Source organism: Pipistrellus kuhlii, unplaced genomic scaffold (genome assembly GCF_014108245.1).
Source record: "Pipistrellus kuhlii isolate mPipKuh1 unplaced genomic scaffold, mPipKuh1.p scaffold_m20_p_1, whole genome shotgun sequence".
In the NCBI taxonomy this organism is placed as follows: Eukaryota; Metazoa; Chordata; class Mammalia; order Chiroptera; family Vespertilionidae; genus Pipistrellus; species Pipistrellus kuhlii.
In genome coordinates this window covers 128,802,498-128,822,444 of record NW_023425404.1, presented here as the reverse complement: position 1 = coordinate 128,822,444, position 19,947 = coordinate 128,802,498, and the positions used below count along the sequence as shown (strand labels likewise).

The 19,947-nt window shown below is 39.2% G+C and overlaps 1 protein-coding gene and 1 long non-coding RNA gene across 7 annotated transcripts in view; both read right to left on the bottom strand.

Annotated features, from left to right (window-relative positions):
• ELOVL6 (ELOVL fatty acid elongase 6) overlaps nucleotides 1-19,947 on the bottom strand; it is a 134,168-nt gene that overhangs the window by 53,278 nt on the left and 60,943 nt on the right. The gene's annotated exons all lie outside the window — the stretch shown is intronic.
• On the bottom strand, nucleotides 330-19,197 carry LOC118702734. Its single transcript, XR_004982835.1, has 4 exons — nucleotides 19,185-19,197; nucleotides 18,580-18,586; nucleotides 7,291-7,296; nucleotides 330-465 (listed from the first exon to the last, which is right to left on the bottom strand). It is a non-coding gene; the product is annotated as an uncharacterized LOC118702734 (long non-coding RNA).

Genomic DNA, 19,947 nt, shown 5'->3' with positions numbered 1-19,947 from the left:
TTGCTACTTGCCCACTCGCTATTTAATGTAGTCAGCAATTTTCAACCTTTTTCATCTTGTGGCACACACAAACTAATTAATAAAATTCTGCAACACACCAAAAAATAACGATAGGAATTAACCTGAGAGAGAGATTTCAGAGAGATGAAGGGCAAGGGAAAGATAAAAACATCAATGAAGAGAGAATCATTGATCAGTTGTCTCCCGCACACCCCTTACTGTGGATCAAACTAGCAATCTGGGCATGTGCCCTAACCAGGAATCACACCCTGAGCTCCTGGTTCATATGTTAATGCTCAACCACTGAGTGACACCAGCCAAGCTTACCTACCTTTTTTGCTCCAAAGTGACTTTTAAAAAAAGCAGCTACCTATACTTGTATGTAAGGATTTCTGGTACCAAGAATTAACCAATCAAATGCAACCTTATTATGCCATGTGACTAATAAGATACAACTCTATTATACTAATTTGTATAGTTAGGGTTTAAGACAGGACATTCACACTGGATGGCTACTGTGTTGGCTGTTGTCATTTTTTTTATTAGATAATCTAAGGAAAAAGAGGTCAGTGCACCTGACTAAATAGTCAGGTATTGCATGTTTTAAAAATTCTTGCAGCACACTGGATGAAAATTGCTGATGTAGATAAATGACTTCCCTAATTTCTCAATGGTAATCCAGTAATACTTCATATTCTGGCCAGCCTTCATGGCTGGGTATAATGTAACACAACATTGTTTTATTACCATATAACTAGCAATTTCTACATGGCATTGACTCTTCTTGCTTAATAAGTCTAAAATGTACATTGTTTAGCACAACCCTTAACTGTAGGTCTTTTTAAATACTTCACAGGATGATGACTCTATAGTTGTAATTACAAGATAACCGACCAAATAAAAATCTCCCAAATGAAGTACTGATGTGCTCTGAGCTTGTTGAGCTTGAATTTACCCTTCCATTTCTGTCATCAATATAAATAATGGACTTTGGTCCACAATTAGTAAAAAACAAATAATGATTTTATCCTTTATCCTTTGAGATTTAAGAGTTCTCTATCATGCTACCTTGTTCCAAAACATTCCTGAGGTTTTTTTTCCTATTCTTACCAGAGTAGTTACTCAATATTTGTATTCATTGTCCAAAGCAATAACTCTCTCAAAGAGTGTGTACACATTCAAATGCTTTTTGTTTTCAACTTCTGGGACTGGACTGAAACCAGTACTTAGCGTCAGCCTCTTTAACATTCACATCAAGATCACTGTCAGCATACATGCACGCCTTCAAGAGCCAAACAAGTTTGAGAATGGCAACACTTTCATGTGGGTAGCATTTCGACAGAGGATAATTGCTCATGAGCACGTTCAGGAGATGGCCTTCGCTCCTTTGTGTCTAGGTAACCTTGCTTTGTGGCTACCTCGCTTTGTGTGTAAGGTGCCAAGAGTTGTGAAAGTGAAAAGGAAGCTTCGAGGGAGAAAAGAAAAGGAAAGGAGACCTAAAAGCACCCCCAGCTTTGGCTGATATCCCTTAGCAAGTAGAAAGTTTTCATGTTCTAAGTCGAAGAGTCTAAAGTTGACAAAAATTGCTAATTGGCGAGGCTACATCTCCTTCAAGATTTCTCCTATAGATAGCCCTATCTGGTTTGGTTCAGTGGATTGAGCGTCAACCTGCAGGCTTAAGGGTCTCAGGTTCGATTCAGGTCAAGGCCATGTGCATTGGTTGAGGGCACATCTCCAATAGGGGTGTGCAGGAGGCAGCTGGTTGATGTTTCTCTCTCCCTCTCCCTTCTTCTCTGTAAAAATTCAATAAAATATATTTTTAAAAAAGATTTCTCCTTTGGTTCAATTGCTGATTCCAGTCAGGACACAATTTGAAGTTCTAAAAGTAACTTGAAGGCCACAAATAAATTGGAGACTGAAGGAAATAACACACTGCTTTTTACCCAAAAGACATTTAGTGGAGGTTTATAGTGGTTACAATTTCATAAGAATAGAAAGGGGATTCCTTAAAAGTTGGTGTTCTAGCCAGAGTTGGATTCTGTCACATTCTTAAGATTTCAAGACCCCCTGAAAACTTCACAAAGGCATTTTTCTATTTTAAAAATAATGGGAATTTTCTATCAGTTTTTATTCACAAGTAAACTACGGTAAACTGAAAATTAACTCTGTGCCCAGATATTCTGACAAAGAATAATTTTGTGAATAATAATAAGTGTCCATAATTAATACAAATGAATGATGACTTTATAATTGCAGGACAAAGCCATGACTAATGTAAAGGGTTTTATTCTAATTTATGTTTGACCCAGAAAACAAAATAATGTGTGATTTATGAGCTTTTCTGAGTTGCGACTACCTCTTTCTCATTCTGCTTTCCCCTTAAGTGCTAATTTAGAGATCACAGGTTCTTCTTATTAAAAAGAGAGAGAGAGAGAGAGAGAGAGAGAGAGAGAGAGAGAGAGAGAGAGAGGAAATCATTCCTTTGCAATTCAGTGTTTCTATTGTTGAAATAGGCCCTGATCAAAGAAAAGTTCCATTTGGTACAATGGACTCAGCCACGTGGTTCATATGTACACATTTACAGGAGAGTGACATTCTCTTAGAGCGGATCTGTTAGAGAGAGGTACTTACACTTATCTATCAACATATAATTTTCCCCCTTGTCATCTTTTTAAATTTTTTGATAAATTCTATTTTCTTGTTGCCTTTCTTTTTACAACTGAAAATAGGACCTTTGGGGAGAAAAATAGTTAAAATGTTAAACACATACAGCCCCATTAAAAATGCCATCTGTCTAAGGAACTGGCAAGATACTACCATTGTTTCCTTAGATATTTTCAGTTGCTGATGAAAAATGCTGACATCCATCCATCCATTCAAACTGTAATGAACTTTTATCATTTTCATCTGCAGTGTGCTTTGTATGACACTGAATGAAAAAACAACAATAAGCCAATCCCTATGTAAAAATAGAGTCTATCTCAGATAATCTCGTTAGTGTGTTATAATTAATCGTGCTTGATAAAAACTCTGAGGAAGCAGATAGTATTGTCATTAGCAAATGCTCTGTGGAAAGAGGGCTTTGAGGTAGACTCTTAAGACTTTGGCTGAAAGACCAGTGGTGAGTGGCAATTAGGATGGAAGAGGCAGCAGCACAGGCATGAGCTAAGTTGAAAGTGAATCAGACTGGACACTGCTCCCGGCTGGGGATGGCACAGAGTCAGCATGGAAACACAGGTTAAAGCCAGATTGTGGGGAGCTCTGAAAGCTGGGCAGCAGTCAGGACTGTGTCTTCACCTCTCGCTTGCAGGTAGCTGTGAGGGATGTGCCCACTAATTCATTACCACCAACCACTACAGTACTATAATTCATGGCTTGGTTTTCTTTTCTTTCCTTCTATTACAGAAGACCGGAAAAAAAAAACAAGCCATGCTTAGAGAAAGGGAGTTACATTTTATTAAGCGCAGGCAAGAGAAAAATGTGTCTTTCAAATTCTGCCCCCCCCCCCCCCCCCTCCATGGATGAAACCATTTCTATTTATACTTTTCCTAGCTCTTTTGTCTCCCAGATTTGGAATGAGACTTCTGGGCTTTCTGATAAAGAAGGCCTACGTGCTGGGAAGGGACCATGAGACCATATCTCAAGGCCTGGACTGGTGTCAGCACTGACAACTCTGTCTGGGGTATAGTCCATGGCTTCTCTGGAATGGGAGTAGTCTTATTTTCCTTATTATTTAAGCAAGCAAGCATTTATAGAAACCAAAATAGCAGGGTTAAAATTTCAAACAGCAGTTTTTATATATGATGGATGCTTCATTTCCTCTTTTGTTTAATAAATTTATTGGGACCTGGGTGGTGTGGCCCCGTGGTTGAGTATCAACCTATGAATGAGGAGGTTATGGTTTGATTCCCGCTCAGGACACTTACCCAGGTTTTGGGATTAATCCCCAAGGAGGCAGCTGATCAATGATTCTCTCTCATTGTTGATGTTTCTCTCTCTCCCTCTCCCTTTCTCTCTGCAATCAATAGTATATATATATATATATATATATATATATATATATATATATATATATATTAAAGTTTATTGGGTGATATTGGTCAACATGAACATATAGGTTTCAGGTTACAAGATCTGTATATTGCACCATGTGCCCACCACCCAAAGTCAAATCTCTTGCCACCATATATTAGCACCCCTTTTACCCTCATCCCCTTTCCTCTGGCATAGACTGAGTCATGTGTATACCATTACATGCACTGGGTGAGAGAAGAAGAAGGAAGCTGATGTATCCTGAATGAAGCGTCCTGACTTCTCATATAGAGTCAATGTCCATTTTTGCCTAATGGTATTGCATCTTAGAGCGATGCAAGAATATTTTTTTTCTTTGTTTTAGAAGACTTGATTTCATAAAAAATCATCAGGAAGAATAAATTTCAAGCTAAAATAAAAAATTTTTAGAGGATACTCAATCAAAGAAAGAATTAAATTCTATTGAAGAAGGAGACAGTTTCTTTATCTCCTTAGAAACAGTAAAGCTTACAGCCACCTACAAATAAAAACTTAGCCAGAAGTGTATCAGTGGCTTTATTGGACAAATCTCCTCCCAACTCAAAGCAAGCTAAAAATGGAGTTTGCATTGACAAAATAATTTATAATTTGCTTTGTTTGCGTATTACTCTCAATATTCTTATCCCAATTCTCTGTACTGAATGTCACTTCAAATTAGAATTTCCAAGCAACTGTCTTATATAATATACACTGATACTAGTTATGATGATAAGACATTAAATCTAGTTGGACATTAATAAAGCAACTAGAGGCCTGGTGCATAAAATTCATGCATGGGCGGTGGTGGTGGATGTGTCCCTCAGCCCAGCCTGTACCTGCTCTAATCTGGAACTCATCAAGGGATTTCTGACTGCCAGTGGGACAGTCAGACATCCCTCTCACAATCCAGGACTGCTGGCTCCCAACCACTCACCTGCCTGCCTGCCTGATTACCCCTAACCGCTTCTGCCTGCCAGCCCGACAATCCCTTAACCACTCCCCTGCCAGCCTAATCGATGCCTAATTGCTCCCCTGCCAGCTTGATTGCCCCTAATTGCCATCCCCTGCAGGTCTGGCTGCCCCCAACTGCCCTCCCCTGCAAGCCTGGTCTCTCCCAACTACCCTCCCTTGCTGGCCATGTTTGACTACATGGGGGTTGCCATCATGTGTGTTGGAGTGATGGTCAATTTGTATATTACCCTTTCATTATATAGGGTAAGTTCTCAATCAGAAAGACAGCATACAGAATACATCGAGAAAGTGGTTTCATCAGCAATTTCATTGTGCTAATTCCCTTAAAAACATGCTCTTTGTTTAAAGAAATAGGAAGCTTTCATCTGAATTTCCAATGAAGAAATGCTCTCCTGTTTAGATTATTTTTATTGTAAAACAGGATAATAATGATAATACAGAAGAATGCTATAATTCTGAAATGACTCCTATTAAATAAGAGCAAGTGAGTGACTGTCGTCACCAAGTTAAACTTGATTCCTTATAGTCTTAAAATCTATTATATAATGTAAATGATGTATTAGTGACTTTTCCCCCCAAAATAAGACATTTCCTTGGATCAGAAGTTGTACAACATATAATTCTGGGCTGGTGTCAAGTCTGCAAACTTCAAAAAACCAAAACAAAACTTTGTCATTCACTCTAATGGCCTGCAGACCATAGAAATATAAAACAAAACATTTTATAAAATATGAAAAGTCAGTCAAACAATCTGTTTCCTGCTTATCTTCATACTGAAGACTCCCAGAGTGTTCTTATGGATAACAACTTTACCTGAGAGTTGGAGACTGAAATCAGAAATGGACCAATGCGATGAAGAGCATAGGATTACTCACAATGGAATAGAAACCGGATTTAGGTTTACAAGATTAAGTCCAATTTGAACAAAATTTTCCCAGATTTAAATCAAAATGACAGCTGCACAGACAACTATAAAAACAAGTATCAACATATCCAAATCTGAGAGTGCTTTCTTTTTCTCTCCTCAGGTCTAAACATTTGGACTGAAAGATGATCCTGTTCCTCATATTTATAGAGTTTTAGTTTACATTCATTGTTTCAAACAACTATAAAAAAGCCAAAACACATTGCCAAGGGGGAAAAATGACATGTTTTCATGTTAACTATTGTTGATTAAACATACTGTTACACTGCCCAGCCCCTTGGCTCAGTGATTGAGTGTTGACCAATGAACCAGAAGGTCATGGTTCGATTCCAGTCAGGGCATATGCCCAGGCTGCAGGCTCAAATCCCAGGATGGTTCTCTTATCATCGATGTTTCTATCTCTCTCTCCCTCTGAAATCAATAAAAAAATATATTAATCAAACAAACAAGTATACTGTTGCATTTACTCTCACTTGGATATAAAATTGAAAGGGGATAAGGAAAGCAATGAGAAAACATACCCCAAAGGCAATTTCTGGATTAGGGAGAAAATAGCTCAGCACTGATGAAGATTATTTCCTGGTATAGGTTCTCAAATTCACATGAGAAATTAAAACTACACAAAAATTAGCAATAAGATTAAATATATTATTAGTAAGATCCCTGAAAATGACACTTTTTTTCACCCATAGATATTACCCAATATCCAAGAAAGGATTATCAGTTTCATTTTACTTTTACAAATAATAATGTGGCAAGATTTTAATTAGGGTGTTGACATCGTTCCTTTAAAATCTGGATGGTCATTCAGTGACATAAGAAGAGATGGCCATAGAAACCAGTGTTGAGAACTCTGGTAATAAACTACTTTCCTATTGCTGCTGTAACACATTCCCACAAACTTGGTGGCTTAAAGCAACACAAATTTATTAACGTATAGTTTTTGGAGCTCAGAATTCTAAATTGAGTTTTATGGGGCTAAAACCAAAGTCTTCTCAACACTGCATTGCTCCTGGAGGTTCTATTTTCCAGCATGTATGTAGAGACCACCTGCATTCCTGGCGGTCTCTTCCAATATCTGTTTCCATGACTCTATCACCTTCTCTAATTTTGTGTCATCATAGCACTTTCTCTGACTCTGACCCATGTGATGACATGGGGCCCCAGGGATAGCTTAGTACCACAGTCTGGTAAGGTTCTCCAGACTTAAGGCTCATGTGATGATATTGGGCCCAGATTATTCTAGAGGAAGCTTCTCAGATCAAATTCTTTAACCTAATCCCATGTGTAAAGCCTCTTTTGCCATGTAAGGTGACAGTCACAAATTCCAGCGATTCAGACACAGACATCTTTGTGGGACTGTTATTCATTTTACTGACAGGGATTAACCTAGGTCATAGTAAGGTCTAGAGCTATTTTTCTACTGCCACACACAGAGGAATGCCCTACAGATGTCAGATGGCAAACCTTTCCCTTCTATTCATATTTTGTTAGATCCAAACCCAGCCTCTTTCCTCCAACTCAAGAAAGCATTTTAGAATGAATGCAGATGGCTGAGTCACACTGTTATGAATTGTCCTGAAGCCACTCATAAATATTTAAACTCACAAATATCAGCACTCAAGCTCTTATTGGTAACACATAACTTACCATATACCTCCTTATCATAAACCATATATTATATGGTAAGCTATTTATTATATACCTTGGGCTAGGCATCAAGGCTTACATTTTCTAGTAAAATATAGTTTTTCAGAAATTATTAATATGTATACAAATTTTTCTAAAATATATTCTTATTGATTTCAGAGAGGAAAGAAGAGGGAGACAGACAGAAACATCAATGAGAGAGAAACATCAATCAGCTGCCTCCTGCACACACCCTACTGGGGATGTGCCGCAACCAAGGTACATGCCCTTGACCGGAATCAAACCTGGGACCTTTCAGTCCACAGGCCAATGCTCTATCCACTGAGCCAAACCGGTTTTGGCTATATTTCATCATTCTTATTGTTAAATTCATAAATGGTCTAACCAGCAGCAGCATTTGACACAGATGGTGGCTCCCTGTTTTCTAGAGCATTTTCTTCATTTGGTTTCTGGGACACTATTTTCTCTCACTTCTCTAACTTCACCACCTGCTCTTTTTCCATTCTTTGCTGGTTCCCTCGCCACCTCCCAGGTCTTTAGACTTCAGAAAGCTCCCTGGGCTCACTCTATGGACCAATTCTCTTTTCATCTGCACTAGGAGTTCTCATGGGGGCGATGCTTTTGCCCTTGGAGGCTCCTTGGCAATGTGCGGTGACATTTTTGGTTTTCACAACCAGAGGAGGGTTGGCTACTTGCATCTAGTGTGTAGAGGACCTGGATGGTGCCCAGGACAGTTCTCCACAACAACCACCTGGCCACCGTATCAATTGTGCCAAGACTGAGACATTGTGGCCAAGAGAAATAAAAGAAAGAGATTAGGAAGAGAGAAATTGCAAAACCAAAGAGAGTGGAGGTTGAGATGTGATGCAGCCACAAAAACATGCTCAATATCTGGGATGACATCACCTACGCTTCGGATACACTCAGGCTGAATTGCTTCAAACAGATTCCAAGCACAGAGCTGAACAGAGTAAGGCTCTCATTTCAGATCAGTTCAATTTAACTTGTAAACCAGACAAAACCACCAATTTGGATCAATTTTTTTTCCTTCGTGGTTCCAGCATTAGAATTAATCCTGCCTGCAACGAAACCACAGCCTCGCTGCCCCGTGAAGTCTGGAGTGATTGGTTCTCACAAATTGACCGCAATGCGTCCTCGCCCTGGATGTCATCCCAAACTGCAATTTACAATCTCTGTCTGGAAAGAGAAATAAATCACCTGAAATGAAGAATGACCGCTGCCAAGACAACCCCATTCCCCCACGCAAGTGTTCAAATTCTTTTTGGAGTAGAATTCCAGTTATTTCCAGTCATCCCTCTACTAACCAATCCGAGACTATATGCTAATTCCATGAAAGCCAATCCTAACTTAGCCCTGGATGAAACCATGTTGTAAAAATATATTAGACCAGTGGTTGGCAAACTGTGGCTCTTGAGCTACATGTGGCTCTTTGGCCCCTTGAGTGTGGCTCTTCCACAAAATACCATGGCCTGGGCGAGTCTATCTTGAAGAAATGGCGTTAGAAGAAGTTTAAAAAATTTGACTCTCCCAATAACCAGTTTGGCTCAGTGGATAGAGCGTCGGCCTGCAGACTTGAAGGTCCCAGGTTCGATTCTAGTCAAGGGCATGTACCTTGGTTGTGGGCACAACCCCAGTAGGAGGTGTGCAGGAGGCAGCTGATCGATGTTTCTCTTCCATCAATGTTTCTGACTCTCTATCCTTCTTCCTTCCTCTCTGTAAAAAATCAATAAAATGTGTTAAAAAAAAATTGGCTCTCAAAAGAAATTTCAATTGTTGTACTGTTGATATTCGGCTCTGTTGACTAATGAGCTTGCCGACCACTATCCTAGGGCATATGCTTGCTGTACAAACATCACTACCACCACACCATTCACAGATCACTCCCAATGTGCCAAGCTTTATTCACATTACTTCCACTGCATTAGACTATCAGAACTTACGACTCAGATTGGCCTTATACTTACCTCATCTCTTCTAAATCATTAGAGCAATGAAGGTTTCTATGACAAATTTTAAAATTAAGAGTAGGAATGCCTCTATTTTGTAAGTCTCAGAATTATATAAGGAAATGGCTGCTATCATATGATAATGTATGCCAATTGTAATGAACAAAATCAAGTGTTCTGTTTTCTAAATCTTAGAACAAATTATTTGTTATTTTTATGAGCTATTCTCACACCTCTGCTCCTCCCACACTTCGCCATGCTGGGAGACACTGATTCTCCTGGGGTGACTGTGGACAAGGCTGAATGAGCCAGACAGGAAGCACCTCTCTACCATGTACCCACCATCAGGTTCTACAGAGGAAGCAGAATGAAACCTGCCAGGTGGGAGACTTTATATTTACTTACATCATTTTTCCAGAGAGACTTTCACTTGCATGACAGGTGCATCCTGGGCCATGACTAAGGGAGAGTGGGATTTATCAAGCAGGGGTTCTGAGAAAAGACAGTACTGACCATAGCAACATTTTCTTCTATCAGTTTCCAAAAAAGGTGAAAATGCTGAAGGAGAGACAAGCATGTATATGACTCATGGTTTCTTTGAAACGGAAGAGTCATTTGTCTTCCCATGTTCCCAAGAGCATTCCCCTTGGGAAGGTGCATTAAGAGGGAGTGTGTCCTTTAGATTACTCAGGTGGTGGTGGTGAGGGGGAGACATTAGTACAATTTGTCAATAGCTAGTAATCTCTATATATAGCAAACCTGAGCCTCTGCATTTACCATTCTTTTTCTACTTCTCTTATTTGTCAGCAGTGATTGACTAAGCAACACAACTTAAGAATAAGAAAATTCTTTACCTAGCTGTGCTTACATGGAAAGGTTTCCCACATTTAAAAAAAAAAAAAAGGTAAAAAAAAATAAAGAATTTGATACATGTTTATTTGAGATGCATCCTTCAGGAAAGCATTTTGAACCAATTTGAGAAATTCCAGAGGCCTAAGATGGGTCAAGAAGGTTGAAAAGGTAAACTCGCTTCTTCCCCCAACCACATCAAAAGTACAACTAAACTACAGCTTTAACCATCACTGAGAACTGCCTGAAATCTAGCTAAACAGAAGTCCTATAACTAAGGATATACAGAAGCCATGTGAGACTGGTAGGAAAGGCAGAGAGACACAGAACAGACTGGTGTCCCCCAAAAAACAAAAACAAAACAAAAAAACCAGGAGGGATATCTCAGCTGTGGGGGTGCCCCCCTGAGGAGCGAGGAGTCCCAGCCCCACACCAGGGTCCCCCGCCCAGGGTTCTGGTGTTGGGAAGAGAACGCCAGATAACTTCTGGTGGTGAAAACCAGCAGAGATTGTAGCTCAGTGAGATGGAGAACTGTTGCAGACCCAGGGGTTTCTCTTAAAGGGCCCACGCAGGGACTTAGTTAGACTCACTCACTCTGAACTCCAGCTCTGGGCATTAGCTCAAAAGGCACCAAGGACATAAGGAGAGGACTGAATTGTTTGGCTTCAGAGCAAAGGCTGGATGGGACAGCTTTCTCCCAGACAGAAGTGCTGGCAGAAGCCCTTGTTCCTTTGCTGAGCCCTCCCTCAGCAGCACAAACAGGTGCCATTTCTGATTCTCGATGAATCGACCTGGTTCACGCTGGATTCTTGGTCCTGGTGATTCCCTGAGACCCTGCTCCACCCAACTTGCAGCACACTCACGCCACTTCCAGTAACTTTTTCATTCAAATAGCCTGTCTTAGCTCATGTTATGGACTTTCCTAAGATCCCTCCAAGGTTTATAAACCCCAAATATTCAGCATCTGGCCTTGGCATGCCCCATAATTCTTGCTAAGCATCCCCAAGCCTGGCACTAATTGCAGCAGGCCTCAGTTCACAAATTAGTCTCTCCCAAGCACCTCAAGCCCAGAACAATGGCAACCACCTGCAGATCACTGTATAGCTTATATAAAGTGGCCCATGGTAAGGTGCTGGCACTAGGTGACCTTGGCTTCCACTCCTCAAGAGATCCTAGAACCAATATCCCCAGTGGTGAGCTTCATGCCACACCAGAGCACCACCCAACCACCTCAACAAATGGCACACCCAAAGGGCAGACTTGGCAGTCACGAGAGCCTGCTAATGCAAATGCCACTCCGTAGGGTCAGCCCCAGTGCAACAATTCCTCCACTATAGTCTCAGCTATTCCTCTCAACCAATCAGCCTGAGGGTCAATTCCCTCCAGTGACGCACCAACAGGAATCAAGGCTCAACTACAACAGGAGACACACACAACCCATACAAGGAACACCTGGTTCTGGTGACTGGGGAGACTGAACCACTGGGCCCTACAGGACACCTACTACATAAGGCTGTTCTGCCAGGACTGGGAGACACAGCAGCTCAACCTAATCCATAAAAACAGCCATAGAGAGGCAAACGAAACGGAGATACAAAGAAACATGTTCTCCAACAAAGGTACAGAACTAGACTCCAGGAAAAGAACTAAACAAAATGGAGAAGTACAATCTACCAGATGCAGAGTTCAAAACGTTGATTTTGAGAATGCTTAATGATCTCAGTGAGAACTTCAAGATATAGGAAGCATAAAAAAGGAGATGGGTATGTATCTAATGCTATAACATTGCAGTGTTTGCAGCTCTCTACATAAATGTCTGTAACAGAAACTCACTGCTCCACCAAAGTTACTAGGGTGAAGGCTGGCTTGGTATGCTCAACTGTTTTTGAATCTGATCAGAGTAATGACAACTTCCTATGTTCCAGATACTGTTCTCAGTGTTCCAAGCACTTGAAATATATGATGTCTCGTTCATAGTTCAAAGAAACCATCATCCCCATTCTGAGCATAAAGAAGCTAAGGGACAAGGTTAAGTAACTTGTACAAGAACCCACTGATATAGTGACAGTGCTGGAATTAAATCCCCAGCAGCCAAGTATCAGAACCTGTGGACTTAACCGCTACCTTGTGTTCTTACTGAAGACGTGATGCTACTTCGCAGCTGGTCATTTCAGCAGCAGTGGCTCTTGAATCATCACTTTCACCAGCTCCCTCTCTCACCCAACCACTTTTTCTGACATTCAAAAATGTAATCTGTTACACTTGAAATTTGCTTTTTCTTCAAGAAAGTATCTCTTTCTTTATGCCATATTCATAAGGCTATTGATTTTTAAGAAGGAGAAATAAGTTGAAGCAAGTCTGCAGAGAATACTTCTCCCAAAGACACTGCATATTGGAAGTTGACAAATCCTTTTCCAGTCTGATGTTTGCCCACTTTTTATAGCTGGCAGCTATATTCCCTGGATCACTTAGTGGGAAGACATATTGGAAGATCTTTGGCATATTACACAATTTTCTAGCTTTGTGCCTGACCAGTTAGAATTATCTATTCTGTAGTTCTAGCCATCCAAAAGGTCATGCAATATTTCAGTGTTTTCAGATCCTAAATTCTAGCATTGAGAAGTTTTTGAGGACATTTGTACAAGACTATACATAAGAAAACAGAATCATACCAAGACAAGTACTTTATATTTTCCAACTACTTTGTGTATTGAAATAGGAGTGCCATTAATATCATAGGTGGGTTATAAGTTTTATAGGCATTTAAACAGATTGAACATTGTCTCTCAGACTGTGTCCAATTGCTTTTATATAGTTCAAATGATTTTACCTATGTCTACTCTGGAATCACGTCATATAACTTCCCCTATGCTACCACCATATTGTGATTTTCAAGATATCACACTCTTTTGTCTCACCTTGCCTTTATCACATGCCATTCGCATTGCCTTGAATGCCGTTCCCACCCATTAATCTGCGAAGATACTCCCTGACTGCTTTCTAGGTCAGGTTTATTAGCTTGTCCTTCTTTATATCCTTTACATACCTATTATAGCACTTATCTCTTTATATTTTGCATGCAAGTTTACAGGTCTGTGATCTTGGAGGGTAGGAACTGTGTCTTACTCAACCTTTGTATGCCCAAGGTTTCATTCCAAGAGCTGGCCTTGAAGTAAACTTCTGACATACGAATAGATGAATGATATATTGGATATTTCAAAAATCATGTGTTTTGGAAGTACTTTAAGAGAAAATTAAAAATATATATATTATTGGGAGACTACTGAAGATAACCAGTGCTAAGTCATCTATGAATCTATGCTTCAAAGCTACTCAACTCTAAGTCTAAACAGTCCCCTCTCCCCATCTGCCCTGGGCCAGGAACTGAAAGAATCCTTAAATTAATCTGAATTCAATTTTATTGCCTTTTTAAAAACTTCTCTTTGGAAATAGGATTATATTTCTACTGAGGCATGCTGTTCCTGAAATAGCATACTATTTCAAGTCATGCTTAGAAGTGTTGGGGAAGCACCATCTAGTTCGTTTCTTTAGTTCTTGCTGGCCAGAGTCCAATGTATTGCGTTCTCGATGTAGCTGTTCGCATGAAGTAAGCAAAAGAGAAAAGGGATGGATATAAATAGATTGGCCCTATGATAGCATCAGTTTCCACCTGATAGCTGTACCCTCATATACATCAGTGGAATTTCTCTGCTTCACTGATGCATTTCCCGACAGATTCTATGAAAGGCCCAGCTTCATCTAAAATGATACCAACAATAACACACTAATACTGTGATGATAAATAAGCCATTTATTTTTACCAGGATTAATATGCTATAATCAGAGAAAGCTCTCAGATACTACTTGATGTCTACCAATAGGCAAAAAAGAAACTGATAGTACCTGACTCAGGTGAGAATACAATGACTCAAATGTTTCACTGGTGGAAGGGTAAAATGATATGTCTCTTGGAAAAATAATTTATCAAGAACCTTTTTAAAACATTCACACCTTTTAATCCTGCAATTCTACTTCATGGAATCTGTCTAAAGCAAACAACTTTAAATGTGATAAAGGCAATGTAATCATTGCAGTACAACAGTGAAAAAAAAGTAGACTAAATCTCTAAGACTCAGGGATATACTATGATAAATCCACTCAAAGACTATTATACAACCATTTGAGTTATGTAAAGTGTATATGATATTAAGAACTATGGGAGAAAAAAGTAAGATGTGGTTTAATTACAAACCAGAAGAAATACTTCCACCCTCAATTTACAGTAGTTATTCCTGGGTGACAAGATATGTATGCTTTTTTAAATTTACTTTTATGCAGTGAAATTTTTTTCTCCTAGTTTAATAATGAATAATGAAAAGTTCACAATAAAATTAAATTTAAAAAATGTTTTTATTTTAAAGTATAAAATGCTAGCCAACATATCAAGCATTTTGGTGGTAGTTGCATGAATATTATATAAAATTATAAAAATTTTATTCCCTGTTCTTCTTCATATGTCTAGTTGGAAGGAACTACAGTAGTCACTCACTATCATACTTGCTGAAATCACAAAGACCTGAATTTTAATCATGCCTGTCACATATTAACTCTGTGATCTTGAGTAAATTGCTGCACATTTTATCTGCCTCAGTGTCCTCAAAAACAAAACAAACAAAAAAACAACAACAACACACACACAAAATAAACCCTGGGAAAATAATACCCACTACTCAGGCTTGTTGTAAATCATCAAAATATTGACCCTGGTACCTAATGCTTTTGCTTATTATCAGGAAAAATAGACATCATATTATAAGAATGGAATCAAATGCAAAAATCAGGCTAGTTGGGTCTTTATGGCCAAAGGCATTTCAAGTCCTGTTTAGTCATCCTAAAGGTATACATGCAACCTGGACGCTTGTGAATTTAATATTAGCCTTTTTGTGAGCACTTTAAGAAGCAACAAACGAGCAAAATAGCAGGAGCTGACTATGTAAGTAATCAAGAGTTTTTATGCAAATAAGTAAGCCACATATCTCAGCTTGAATATGGAGAGAAGTAGCATTGTGAAACAATAATCTGAACACTTTAGTGTTATAAAAATTCCTAGACAGGATGAAGGACAAGTTTCTTAGATGACATATGCAGGCCACTTTTTTTTTTTTTTTTTTTTTTTGCAGGTCACTCTTGAACTGAGCTGAAAAGTACTGGTCTACCTAAAAGCAAGGAACAGTAACAACAAAACAAAACAAAACAAAAAAAATGCCTAAATGCTTATAAATAAGCCTTCCAAATTAGGTATTTCTAAAAGAAAATGATAAGCAGGTTATGAGTAGATACCCTTTTTATCTGACCTATCTATCTATGGTGGGAGTAAAAAAAGTCCCTTTTAGAGTTATTTAATTACAGGGTAGGAGTAGAGGAATCCAATTTAACCATGTGACTGATTTATGCTGCAGTTAAAAGGACTGTCATGACATGAATGTTGTACAGTGCTCCTTCTCTTAGTAACGTACAGCATTTTTACAATAAAAAAGTGTTTAATGCAGCAATTTGAGCTGAGAGCAGGTTGGCCATGCAGCTATTCAAGTGGAAATAACAATACTGTATTATGAAGTCACTGTTCTACCTTGGAGGTAAGGTGAAAAGCAAACCATAAGAAGAAGTCTGATCTAACCCAGATTTGTAAAACTGGCATCACTTCTTCGATGTCAGCAGACGGTTGACTGAGTTTGCCAATCACTGCTCTAACCAATGGACCTACCAGTTCAGTGCTCACCAGCTAATCTTAAGTGTTTCTCAATGTGGTCCACCTAAGAAGCTCCTGAGGTGCTTGTTAAGACTGCTGATTATACCCTCATACATTCTGAATCTAGAAGAGTGCTGTTGTATGAATGACTGTGTACCTCTCAACATTCATGTTGCAATCCTAATTTCCCCTGTGATAATATGAGAACATGTGGTCTTTGGAAAGTGATTAGGTCATAAGGACTGAATCCTCCTGAATGTAATTATTGCTCTTATAAAAGAGTCCCAAGAAAGCTCCAAAAAACGTTAAAAGAAAAGGCAGCCGTCTAGGGCCTGCTGGTACCTTGATCTTGAACTTTCCAGCCTCTGGGACTGTGAGAAAAATTCCTGTTACTTAAGCGATTCAGTCTGTGGTATTTTGTTATAGCAACCTAGACAGACCAAGAACGAAGAGAAGCCCTAAAAGTCTGCCCTTAATTATGATTCTTAGGAGGCTTTTCGACTTGAGCTTGACCTACTTCAAGATCAGCATAATTATTTAGCTTCAAATCGTCAGCCACCACAATCCCTCTGGATTCTTTGATTTCCTACCTCAGAGATAACACAACTGTAATACATGTCAAATTCAATTATATCCTACAATTAAATAAAAAAAACTTCTGGCTGATATCATATTTACAGAGAAGAAATCAGTGCATTACAACTAGCAAAGACTGACAAGGAATGAAAACTAAAGGAAAATTTAAGGGGTAGACAAGCTCCTGGACAGACAGGACATAAACTCTGAGTTGCCCCAGCAGTACCATGACCAGAAGTTATGCCTGTGTCTACACTTCTAAAGCTTCTCTTTATGTGAGAATTTAAAACATTAAATCAACCTTAAGTCCCTTGCCCTTTTAAACAAAAAACTGAAACCTAGGAATAACATATTTACTTCTCTTCATATATAATGAGCTACTTCAGGTGAAAGGTAGAATTTGTCAGGAATTGCTTTGAGGATGATGGTTGAGCCCAACACCAGATATCAGAGGTGTTTACTTACCTCCTAATTAATAAAATTTTGCAAAGCCTTTTGTGTTATGGTATAAAATTTTGCTGAATTACTATTACTTAGAATTTACCTGGCATTGAGAAGAATTAGCAAAAGTCCCCTGCCTCCTGGAGACTTTAAAATCTTTGGGGGTGGGGTAATAGATAAGTAAATGGAAAACTGGGGGAAAACATAATAAGGAAATACTCTAATAAAGATAATAAGGATGCATTCTAATCCAAATTTAGATGAGATAGGTAGAGCAGTGGGAACAGCATGAGCAAAAAGCCAGAGGCAAGAGAGAGAAAGCATGGTCAATCCAACTGTAAGAAACTGAGTGTGTTTGACCTTCTAATCCAAAGAGTATGTGGGAGAGCTGAAGGTCTAAGAAGTAGGTAGAAGCAAGATTATGAGGGCTCTTACAAACTGTTAAAAACTTTCCATTTAATCCTAAAAGCAATGGGGAACCATCAAAGAGTTTAAATGAATGAAGTCAACATGCTTTTGTGACACATAAAGATTGTTCCCTGATAAAATCTAAGTGGGAGCTTGAGTAAGTATTGAGTAAGTTTTAGATAGGGCAGGGCCTGGAGCTGAAGATAAGGCAGGAATGAGCAATGTGGTCACAGGTAATTCCAAAGTCTGCACACTCCCAGTTTGGGAGTGAGGGGGGAGAAGGGGTCATTTCATAGCAGCTGACCATGTAGTCAAATATTATATGTATGAGGTTAGTCAGGTGCCTTCTGCAAATGCTTTCACACAAACACTATTCTTTGAGTATACAGCACATAGCAAAGTGTAGTATTTCCTCATTGCTTTTGGTGCTTATCATGTTCTTAAATATAAAATTATGCTCCCTCCCATCATGTGTCAATCACTAGCATGCAATCATGTCAGTTTCAGGACTAAGAAAATGTTCTTCCACATGCTCAACCAACAAGACAGGACTTGCAAAAGTAACTTCTTACTCAGGTGAGATATGTTTTTGAGCATCCAAGAATGGCTGCACTGCTGAGGTTATAAATGTTATGACCGAGTTCCTAAGACTTTACATCCACACCTCAAAGCTGAAATAAACCTTTAAAAAGTTTTATCTTGCTTAATGCAACAGATTTACTCCAGAAAAACTATGTATAAATGTTTTTAAACTAAGGTGTGTTTTGAAAACATTTGGAGAGCATTTTCTACTTCAGAAAAGTTTAATGATTATTTATAAAGATCAAATCTTGTATTATATATTTTCTCAAGTGAGAGATATACTGTTTTGTTCTCTCCTTGCCAGCTGAGAGAATAGGATACCCCCAGGGTCATCTCTTGGAAAGTGCTTGAGTCTCTAAAGATATGCCACAACCACCAGGGCAGACATTATAGAAACTGATGAGCTCCACAGATGTCCTTAGTTTGGAACCCTCGTTTCAATGGACTGGGCCATTAGTGAGCCGTCTGAGTAGCCTCATGTAACTGAACAGCATCCATAATACCCTTTTTCCCTGCTACCCTTCCAGCAGATTCATCTAGGGAGGACATGGGATGTAGTTCTGGCGATGATACCCAAGCAGACTTGGCCAGGTGGAACCTCTGGCAAAGCTTGACTGAATTGGTTGACATGCCGCATTGGAATATTATTCATTTGCACTTCACTCTCCTCCCTCGTCACAGACCTGATGCCTGGTTAGCAGCCATCCGATAGCCTAAGAAAGAAAGATGGTGGCAGGGGAAGTATGAGCTTAGCTTCCCGAAGACATCATGGAGCTGCTCATGAGCTCTGGATTGCATGCTCTGGACATTTGCTGAATGAAACAAGGGAATCCCTATGCTCATTAAGGGTCTATTGGTTGATTTTTGTTATTTTTAGACCACCTTACTTTTAATCAAGACCCTGTATTTCCATTGAAACTTCTCTGACTATAACACACCAAGTTCCGTTGCTACTGAGAGTATGTGGAATTCTCTGGTGATTTACTAACACGGTTGAGAACCAGCAAACCATAACCACCAAAATGTAAATGTTTAGAGTAACGTGTATTGTCTCCTTCTATAAAGATATTAATGAAAGTAGAGGAGGTTGGGTGAAAGTCAATGGGGGGAAAAAATAAAAATAAATAAATAAAATGGGGGGATGGGGGGAGAAAGACACCAATGGGATCTATGTTGGTACCAAAAAAAGAGCAGGAAAACAAAACCCTAGTACACACTGCCTAGGCATGTTGTCCAAAATTACTGTCATTTAGTTGAGCTTGATTAGTCAAGCATTAAAAAAGGCTGAACCCTGCATGCAAACGCAGAAGTGGCACAGTAGCCCAAGAGAAAAAAAATTTTTTTCCAGAAAAAAAACACCAAAATGTTTTATGGACAATTCTAGGTAAATTAAAGTTACACCTTGATACGCACTGCACAAACCAGCCAAAAGAGCCACTAGGAATTGCATAGTTAAGCAAACATAGTATGTGGGCTAAAGATTGCAACAGCTATACAAATGTACAACCTGCCTGGCAGGCTCCAGGATTTTCAGACTAGTGTCTGTGCACGTGACTAAAGGTCATTTTAGGATATTCCAGACGGCAAACTTATACTTGTGCGCAAATGTGTATTTATATTGTCATTTAAATGCCTATAAAACACAGGTAAGTACTTATTTCTGTTCAAGGAGGTAGTGTGTGTGTCTAACACACTGAACAGACCATTGCCTTCTCATTCTCAGTCCCATCTAGAAGCTCCAGCTGCATTTTGGATTCTCTGTGTACAGCAGGCTCTTG